Genomic DNA, 7,015 nt, shown 5'->3' on the forward strand with positions numbered 1-7,015 from the left:
CCCCCATAAAAATCATTAACCCGCACCTGAAATATCAATTTTTTTTTTAGATTGTCAATATCCATTAATTTTGAAATTCCCACCATCCATAGGCCTACTATGGTATCGAATTAAAATAGCAATATAATAATACTATGAGATGAAGGTATCAAAGTTTCAACAATCGATATATTAAACAAACAAATTCCAACTTTTCTCTGGGGCAAACTGGTTTTATTGCATTGAACAATGTAGAAATTAGGACAGTATTTCACTTTTACTTATCTAAAATATGTAATTTGAATAATGCATTCCCAAACAAGTTTGAAAATGTATAATTATAAATAATCGAATATCGATGATATATTGATATTTTCATAGTAGGTTTATCGATAGTGGGTTTATTGATCATGGGAAAGCGGTTGTTGGTCAATGGCGGGAATGGCTTCAGCAATGCAACATTTGGATTGTAACGGATTTTTTGGTGTCTGTTGTTTTGTGATTTTTGTGAAAGATCCAGTTTAAGGTGAGTCAAGTGATTTTGTTTTTATTGATGTACTATATAATGAAAGAATGCATTTATTATAGTCTTAGATACTTAGACTATATTTATTTAAATGATAAACTTATTCAAAGCCTAGACACATAACCTCAAAGCCTCATGAAATAGCCTAAATGAATTATTTATGGCATAATTTCAATAATAATAAAAGTAAGCCTCTTAAATCTATCAGTGCTGGAAATGAACGTTTATTATTCTAGGCAAACACATTCCAGGGGAATGCTAGCACATATAAATTGAAATGTGTAACAGAAATGTCTAACTTTGTTGTAGTTCAGTCACTGAATCATTGTATATATTAATTTGAAAAAAACACTCTCTTTTCTTGGAGTATTGGGGAATGCATTTTACTCCTGAGGAGCAAAATATCAGCCTGATGAAGCTCCTGAGGAGTGAAATGCATTCCTCAATACTCCAAGAAAAGTAAGTGTTTTTTCAATTATTATAAGTAGCACAGTGTCTGAACTACAACAAAGTTATTGTATAGAATATAGTGTCTCGTCATGGAAAGCAACATAAATTTCAAAAATATCTTTTTAGCCTAAATAATTCATGTCACCACATAGATAGGCTACTAGCCTAATCTACACTCATCTTAATATAATGAACTTAATAGCAATATATGACTGTGGATAGATAGATTAGATGACTAATGGCTAGATAAATTTTAATGGAATAGTGAGCATTATTATAAGATATCTTTATTTTATACTTCGAATAATTTTGAATAGTTTATTTGAATAAATTGAAGTAGCCTAGTAGATATAATTTAATTGCTTTCTATTAGAATTCATTCAGTTGTTTGCTGGTGCGACAGGCCTTATTTAGACTTTTTCAACAAGCAAGTGATTCATTTATTCATATTAATAGCTCCATTTCTCATTCCAATTTAGAAAAACTATAGTTGTAGTCCTTTCAATATATATTTTATATAATAAGAGAGAGAGAGACTGTGTGTTTGCAACATGTGTGTTTTTTCAATTTTCGAGTCAAGAAATATTATTTGAAATATGTTCAATTATACGTAAACTTTTGTTCCATTTCTGATAGGAGCTGTGGTGATAACATTTTCCAACACAAAAGAAAAAGACATGGAAGCAGTAATCAAAGACTGGCTGAAGTCTTCAAAAATTCGGTTTACCAGCAAAGAGAAATCTAAGTAAGTCTCAATTTTAATTATTTTAAAACATAATATAAAGTCAAACAATTTTTTCTATGGGTGATGCTCACATGAGCTCTAGGCTTGTGCTAATCATTTATAGTTAGTAATTATACAGAGTGAGTCATATGTATGGGAACCTTTCAATAAATTAGAGACTGTTGTAGATATAATACTGTAACTTTCAGGATATGTTACTGGTCAAATACTCTAACTTTTGACGTACAACTGAATTTCAACCCCTTCATAAGGGGTTGACTAGGTTCAGAATGTATAATATGGTGACTTAAGAGTTGTAACTCGAATATTTTTAATGTAAACGCCCATTGTGTGGTACATTTTTTCGAAGGGCTTTTTAAAACAAGAAAGATAACACCAATTAAAATGTACCATGAAACTTGAATCCAAAACGGTGGCTGATTGAAGTTTTAGTTTGTAAAGAAATAAGGGGTTGTAATTCGGATATTTTTAATGTAAATACCCATTGTGTGATACATAAAGGTCTTTTTAAAACTAGAAAGATGACATCAATAAAAATCTTCTATGATACTTTTATCCAAAATGTCGGCTGATTGAATTCCATCAATTATTTCTTTAAAAACTAAAACTTCAATCAGCCGCCATTTTGGATAAAAGTATCATAGACGATTTTTATTGATGTCATCTTTCTCGTTCCGAGAAGGCTTTCAAGATGATGTATCACACAATGGGTATTTACATTCAAAATTTTTGAGTTACAACCACCAAGTCACCCCCTTATGAGAGGTTGAAATTCAGTTGTATGTCAAAAGGTGGAGTATTCGACCAATAACTTATCCTAAAAGTTACAGTATTATATCTACAACAGTCTCCAACTTATTGAGGGGTTGAAGACTGTGATGTTTCGAAAATAAATTCAATTTTAATATAATTTATTGTTGTTTCTTCATTTTATTAAAGCAAAAATCTCCCTATTGGCCATCCACACATTTATGGTCTTCTCTAAATGGGTTATGCAAGGCTATAGTGAGGTCCACGTTATAATAGCAGTGTAGGAAGATAGGAAAAAAGGGTTGCCAGATCTCAACCTTGCCACCCAAACAGCTGATACTGGTATATCTGATCAATTTAACTGTTCATTATTGTTGAAAATAGTTAATCATATTTTATTTGTCAAGAAAATATATTTTTTAAAGATGTGATAATAAATTTTCATGATTGAGATTATATATTTTGTCAATTAGTTGAATTTCTACATTGTTGATAAACGATGTGGCAGCATCGCAATGTGTGAAAGAGATAGCGCCATCTGCTTTGTTGAACGATAGACAAGGATAGCAACACCATTGCAAATCACACACTGCCATTATAACGTGGACCTCACTATAATACGAGCAGATGGCTGATACAAAGTCAAAGAGCTAAAAAAAAAGCTTACATGAAAAATATTTGAAATTTATTGTCAGTTGTTTCTTTTACTTTCCTTGCCCTACTACCATAGGTAAGGAAAGTATTGCTTTCCAAAAAAAATTAAGGTACCCCAATTTCAAGTTTTCTATACGTTTCAAGGTCCCCTGAGTCCAAAAACATTATTTTTGGGTATTGGTCTGTGTGTGTGTATGTGTGTGTGTGTGTGTGTGTGTGTGTGTGTGTGTGTGTGTGTGGTGTGTGTGTGTGTGTGTGTGTGTGTGTGTGTGTGTATGAGTGTATATGTGCGTCTGTGTACAAGATATCTCATCTTCCAATTAACGGAATGACTTGAAATTTGGAACTTAAGGTCCTTACACTATAAGGATCCGACACGAACAATTTCGATCAAATGCGATTCAAGATGGCGGCTAAAATGGCGAAGCTGTTGTCAAAAACAGGGTTTCTCTGTGTGTGTGTGTATGTGTGTGTGTGTGTATGTGTGTATGTCTGTGAACACGATAACTCCATTCCTAATTAACCGATTGACATGAAATTTCAAACTTAAGGTCCTTATACCATGAGGACCCGACAATAAGAAATTCAATAAAATTCAATTCAAGATGGCGGAAAAAATGACGGATGATTACTAAAAAACCATGTTTTTCACGTTTTTCTCGAAAACGGCTCTAACAATTTTCTTCAAATTTATACCATGGATAGCTATTTATAAGCCCTATCAACTGACATGAGTCTCATTTCAGGGAAAATTTCAGGAGCTCCGTAATATTATTGAGAAAAATGGCGGATAATGACTAAAAAACCATGTTTTTCACGGTTTTCTCGAAAACGGCTCCAACGATTTTCTTCAAATTCATACCATAGATAGCTATTTATAAGCCCTATCAACTGGCATGAGTCTCATTTCAGGGAAAATTCCAGGAGCTCCGTAATATTCTTGAGAAAAATGGCGGATAATGACTAAAAAACCATGTTTTTCACGTTTTTCTCGAAAATGGCTCTAACGAATTTCTTCAAATTTATACTATGGATAGCTATTTATAAGCCCTATCAACTGGCATGAGTCTCATTTCTAGGAAAATTCCAGGAGCTCCGTAATATTCTTGAGAAAAATGACAGTTAAAAAAAACCATGTTTTTCACGATTTTCTCAAAAACGGCTCTAACGATTTTTTTCAAATCCATACCCTGTATAGTTATTTATTAGCTCTCTCAACTTACATGAGTCTTTTTCCTGGGGTACTAATGGGGGGTCCACCCAATCATTGAGAAATGGACTTTGTAACCTCCTTCTCGTGCATGAGGTAGGTAGGAACACGGTTTTTACTTTTTCTTCTTCCATATACCGTGGGTAGGTAGAGCAGTTTATAAAAAGAACACAGTCATAGTCAAGATATTAAATCTGTAGAACAGCTGTTTTGACGAATTTCAAAAAAAAACATCGAATTTCACAATATTTACATAAAGGAAAAAGTACTCTGAAAGCAATTGTATATACACATATACAGTAGTCTGATCGTAGTTGCAAATATGTTGCCGTCAATCGTCATTATGTTTTTCTCCTAAATTATTCTCGTTTGATATTGAGGCTTAGGTTTATTTAGCGAACTATATTGGAAATTTTAAGGTAGGGTTATAAAAAGGGCACTTTGTTCCGTGGATGTTTTTTTTACAAGAGAAATATTTGATCAAAATAAGGGGAAAGGTTTTTAAGCGAAAATAGATGTAAAATTTTAAATAGTTCAATGAGCAAGGAAAGTTGTGTGAGTGTACCACACCAGATTTTTTGTAATTATAGTGTCCAGCTGTTAGATTGCATATATCACCTACTAGGAAAAATCCATTTGTCTGAAAAGGACTTGATGGTTCAATTTAATTTTTATTCAGTTTTGTGTAAAATTATTGTAAAGTTAGGGTAGAGAATATACTCCACATTAAATTGTGGTTATTCAAAAGTTTTATAAGATTTATAGATTTTTAATGTAAAAATAGAGAATTGAAAAGGTTATTTATTTACAATTATAAAGGTAATCCTTCTCTATCTTTTCACAATAAAATATTGTAAAAATGTATTTTAAAAAACGTTATTTTCATGTGAATTTTGAGAAATTTTCATGCGAAGGAAATGACCAAACGTGAGACAGTTTCAGTTTTCAGTTTCATGTACTTTTCACGTGAAAAGTTGGAACATTTCCACCTTTTTTCCACGTGAAAAAATGGTGTTTTCTCGACGTTTCCACCAGAATATGACGTTGTAATGTAAAACTGTGAGTACATAATTTTCACGTGAAAAAACGCTCTCATGTTATCTTGGACTTTCCTTTCACGAGAGGGAGAGTCATGCATATTTGAATACATTTTTAGGTTATTAAATGAATTTGCTAGCAGATTCATTCATATTTATTTCATATTTATTTATTCTTTTACATTGCAAATGACACTAATGTAATAACATTGAAAGATAAAATAATAAGGTAGTCCTTGTGCTATTTTTTTCCAAGTTTATAAGTGACAAAGTCCAAGATAAGGTTAGAATTTCACGTGTACAATTTTTATGAGATTAATTCAGGAAATAAAATCCTTATTTTCTAATTTTTCAAGATTTCATACTTTGAACTGTTATTTGTTCTAGAAATGTTCAAACACCGGATCTTGGAGGAAAATCAGAATGCTTCAAAAATTGAGATTGAATTGAGGTGCAGTAACATAAACCTGTATGTAGCTCAAAAAATTGCTACTTCAAACAGGAATATAATAAAGTAATCTGGAGCACCACAATAAGGACCTTTCTTCATAGATAAATGACATGCATATGAGTTATTTTGATAAACAACTTTTCACATTATTTATGTCTTAACTATTTACATTCCTTAATATTCCATCAATATGTCGATAGACATCTATTCACTGAATCCAATTCACTTATATTGATTATAGGTACCTAATTAAACAGGTATACTCCCTTGTCTGATGCTAGTCGCAGCTGGGTTAGAATATTATAATCCTTGCAAATGTTATCTTCATCCTAAGCTGCTCTCCTAGATTTAAAAGAGGATTTTTTCTATAAAGGGGGCAGGCTGCTTATAGGTGGATATTGATCTGTATTGATATCAATACAGCTGGTTATGTATTGATATCCATGGCTACCTATTGATGTGTATCGATATCATTAGGTATTTGGGCCAATACACATCAATACATATCCATGGAAATGTATTGATGTGTATTGATATCAATACAGCTGGTTATGTATTGATATCCATGGATATGTATTGATTTGTATTGATATCAATAGGTATTTGGGCCAATACACATCAATACATATCCATGGATACCTATTGATGTGTATTGGCCCAAATACCTATTGATATTGTATTTGGGCCAATACACATCAATACATATCCATGGATACCTATTGATGTGTATTGGCACAAATACCTATTAATATCAATACATTTTATTTATTGATCTCTATTGATCACTTCCACTAGGGTAACCAGATGTAGGGAATGGAGAACAAAGTAGATAGTTGAGATAGCCTGCAAAATAGTGAATGCTGGATCATCTACGAAAAAAAAACTATTCATATTGTGATGAATCGTTTTAAATAAACCTCATGAGAAGGAGAGAACAAGCCAGAAAATTGTGATTACCCTTCTAAAATGAAAAAAATTGCTAAAGGAATAGTTAGCGACCGAGCGATAATGCTTCCTTATCAGTAACTGTATATCAGATAAGAGTACCGTTCTGTACTGCATATTTCTAAAGAATTATTTAATAAAATCATAATTATTCTGCAAATTAAGCATGAACCATTTATGAATTACCCATTGAATTTTGAGGTTACACTTTGTTTACTATTAACCAGATGTTTTAAAGCAGCTCAAACACAGCTGACTGATTCAATAT

General features: G+C 32.0%; 1 long non-coding RNA gene across 1 annotated transcript; it reads left to right on the plus strand.

Annotated features, from left to right (window-relative positions):
• Positions 1-207: 207 nt before the first annotated feature.
• On the plus strand, positions 208-6,050 carry LOC111055622. Its single transcript, XR_005571603.1, has 3 exons — positions 208-505; positions 1,592-1,700; positions 5,739-6,050. It is a non-coding gene; the product is annotated as an uncharacterized LOC111055622 (long non-coding RNA).
• Positions 6,051-7,015: the final 965 nt, after the last annotated feature.

Source organism: Nilaparvata lugens, chromosome 6, assembly GCF_014356525.2.
Source record: "Nilaparvata lugens isolate BPH chromosome 6, ASM1435652v1, whole genome shotgun sequence".
In the NCBI taxonomy this organism is placed as follows: domain Eukaryota; kingdom Metazoa; phylum Arthropoda; class Insecta; order Hemiptera; family Delphacidae; genus Nilaparvata; species Nilaparvata lugens.